Raw genomic sequence first — 3,044 nt, forward strand, 5'->3', positions numbered from 1 at the left:
AGGGATAAAATAAGGAAGGGGAATAATGCTGGGGCCCTGTGACTGCTGAGCCCCAGAAACAAGGGAGCCAGGCAAGCAGAGCTCCAGGTCATTACTTCTTGTCCTGTCCCTCACACCACCCTCCCTAAGACACCCAAGTCCCACATCAATACCAGCGTCTCAGATTCTGTTACTCTATGTATTATTTCCATCTCTCTCAGTTCAGCATCAGCTCATTTTAGCCCCAGCAAATGCTTGTGGATTAAACATAGAGATCCATTCTTTCTGTGGTCATCGTTTGTATGGTATTTATGCACCATAAAATAAACACTAAATACGTGCTATGTACATTGTGTTGTAGCAGAGAAATTACAAAAGCATCATAGAGTGATAGGGATGGAAGCGATCTTAAACTTATTGAAATTCAACATCCTCTCTTTACAGAGAAGGAAACTGATATTCAACATAGAGAAGTGTCTTACTCAGAGCCCCCCAGCTGGTGAGTGGCAGAGCTGGGATGAGGAGCTGAAAGAACAGTCAGATGGGGAGTGGAGTTTGGGCCCAGTATGCAGGGAAAAGGCTTGCTAGTTGTTGAAGTCTCGGACCTTGCTTTTGCTCCTGACCCATGTGGCCAGCGGAGAAGGCAATGGCAACCCACTCCAGTACTCTTGCCTGGAAAATCCCACGGACGAAGGAGCCTAGTAGGCTGCAGTCCATGGGGTCGCTAAGAGTCAGACACGACTGAGCGACTTCACTTTCACTTTTCACTTTCAGGCATTGGAGAAGGAAATAGCAACCCACTCCAGTGTTCTTGCCTGGAGAATCCCAGAGACGGGGGAGCCTGGTGGGCTGCCGTCTATGGGGTCGCACAGAATCAGACATGACTGAAGCAACTTAGCAGCAGCAACATGTGGCCAAAGCAGAAAGGGAAAACCTGAGAGTGAAATCATTGAAGAAGTGTAGGTTGGTCTCTGTTCCCAGTTCCTGGCACAGAGCTCTTAAAACCCTTATAATTTCCTGAGTTACAGGAGGGGACACAGAGCTCCTAAACCCTTGAATTCCCCAGGTGATGGGACCATCTTTTGTTCTAATGAGGCAACCCTGCTTGGGCTCCTGGATGGGGTCTAATCACTGGAAAGACCAAGTCATGAATAGAAGCATGGAACTTCCAGACCCACCCCACCCCCATTCTCTGGAAAGGGGAATGGGGCTGGAAGGTGAGTCAAATAATTGATACTCCTAAATTATGTAACCTCCATAAAACCCCCAAAGTACAGGGTTAGTAGAGCCTCAGGGTTGTTGAGCACATTCCTACGATGGCACCTCAGCTCCATGGGAATAGAAGGTCCCGTCATGAAGACCCCCACACCTCACCCTCTGTATCTCTTCATACGGCTGTTCACTCATATCCCAGAAAGTATCCTTTGAAATAAATCATCAGTAGTAGATAGACTGCTTTCCTGGGTTCTATGAGCCACTCTAGCAAATCATCAAACCCAAGGAAGGGATTGTGGAAAGTTTGTAGCCAAGTCGGACGGAGGTTGTGGGCAACCTGAGGACCCCACTACTTGCAATTGATATCTGAAATGGGGGAGAAGAGGCAGCTTTGTGGGACTGAACCCTTAACCTGTGGAGTCTATGCTAAGACAAGGTAGTTAGTGTCAGAATTGCCTGGTATGGAAAACCCATACATCTGGTGTCGGCAGTGTTGTGTGTTTGGGTTGAGAAAGAACAGAGCTTTTCCCTATTCACTGAGCATCCTCAGTACTGAATAGAAAATCTCTTGCTTTCACGAGGTGAATCTCAACAGGAAAGGGGGAAGTTGCTAATAAACTGGTGGTATACGTGGAAGGGTTTTCCTACAAAATTAAAAAGTCTCCCAGAATCTGAGCACAGACTTTCTACATTTTAAAATATTTCTTGAAGTGCCTATTTCCTTTGAAGTGCATCTGTATCGTGCTCAAACTGCAGGTAAAACCCAGACAGTAGGGAACCCATTCTTCCTGTTCTCTGAGTTGAGAGGTCTGTAGTAGACTTGCCCAGCCCAGCATCTGTCAGTTTCTGTGGACCAGAGAAAAGCTGTGCTTCTTGGCAAGGGTTCTGTTCAAGCCCTGGGGTCTGATGAAGATTCTAAACTAGCCCTGCCTGTTGCTGGGAGGTGCTCTGTCTGGCGGGGAGACCAAGCTGGAGATCCTGTGATCCTGTTCAGGGAGGCTCAACCATCTCAACTCAGTCCAAACGGAGTGTCCCACACCACGATCCCACTGCACTGAAATGGGCTGCTCACCCCTGCTGGGGAATAGCAGTTGGACTATCAGGCCCGCTCACTCCCCTCCAATTTAGGACAAACTGAACAGAAAAAGAGCTGCTTTCTGGAGAACTAGAGCACGTTCCAACCCAGATAACCCAGGCAAAGGAGAGAGAAAGGACAGGCTCCTGTTCCCACCCTAGGGCCCCAAAGGCCGGTTCTTTCATACTTTGACTGATTCTGGCTCAGAGTCATTCGTGAGGCCCATTCTAAGTCACTGCAGATGGCTTTCTTTCAGACACACTCTTTGAGCTCAGTATAGGGGCATTCTGGCTGCCCCACAAATAGAATCACAGGACTCTAAAGCTGCTCATGACCCCTAGGAGCTGGAGTGCACAGCAGACTTTCCGGGGAGCGGGGAGGGAGCAGGATATAGAATACAGGCATGCTTAGTATTATGAAACAGTTTTATATTTGGATAGTGTCAACTACAAATTGGCACTTGCCATGGGCACTTGCCATCTATCTCTACAAGGATCATTAATAAATCATGTGCTGCTGCAGCTGCTGACCTTCAACACTCCTGAAGGGAGATCAAGGTGGAAAGCAGAAATGAAGTACTCTGTGCTCTGAAAAACTGGCAGAACAGGTCTTCAGGTAGTTAGATATTTTAAGGAGTCAATTTATGAGCCCAATTCTTGTATTTCCTTATATCTAGAAAAGCACTAAAATCCTTCACAGTGATGAATGTTCCTTGTGACTAGCAGAAACCTTCTGGAAACAAGCGTGCTTGAGTGCATGTATTCCCCCTTGACCA

Source organism: Odocoileus virginianus, chromosome 24 (genome assembly GCF_023699985.2).
Source record: "Odocoileus virginianus isolate 20LAN1187 ecotype Illinois chromosome 24, Ovbor_1.2, whole genome shotgun sequence".
NCBI classification, from domain to species: Eukaryota; Metazoa; Chordata; class Mammalia; order Artiodactyla; family Cervidae; genus Odocoileus; species Odocoileus virginianus.